Source organism: Penaeus monodon, chromosome 23 (assembly GCF_015228065.2).
Source record: "Penaeus monodon isolate SGIC_2016 chromosome 23, NSTDA_Pmon_1, whole genome shotgun sequence".
In the NCBI taxonomy this organism is placed as follows: domain Eukaryota; kingdom Metazoa; phylum Arthropoda; class Malacostraca; order Decapoda; family Penaeidae; genus Penaeus; species Penaeus monodon.
In genome coordinates, this window is record NC_051408.1 from 2595626 (window position 1) to 2595977 (window position 352).

Genomic DNA, 352 nt, shown 5'->3' on the forward strand with positions numbered 1-352 from the left:
TATTTTTTTAGGTCAAATGTGATAAGGAGAATCATATTTAGTGTTGTGGATTTGCTACCTTATTTATTATAACAGGAATACAGAAGAAGACACGTGATAGGGAAAATTTGCAGTAACTATTTAAAATATATTAATAACAGTGACGAATTTTGCTAAATTAGCTAATGCTTTGCAAGTAGTTTGTCACATGCAGATATCCTGTTTAGATAGAGTATATTGACACTTCACAGGGCTGATCCAATGGCCGTTGCGAGGATGGCAAAATTGCGATGTCCCGCCCCATTTGAACACTTACGAGTGGCATTGGGACTCCTCTTTTCCACTTTTTTTATATGCTATTATCCCTTTACCA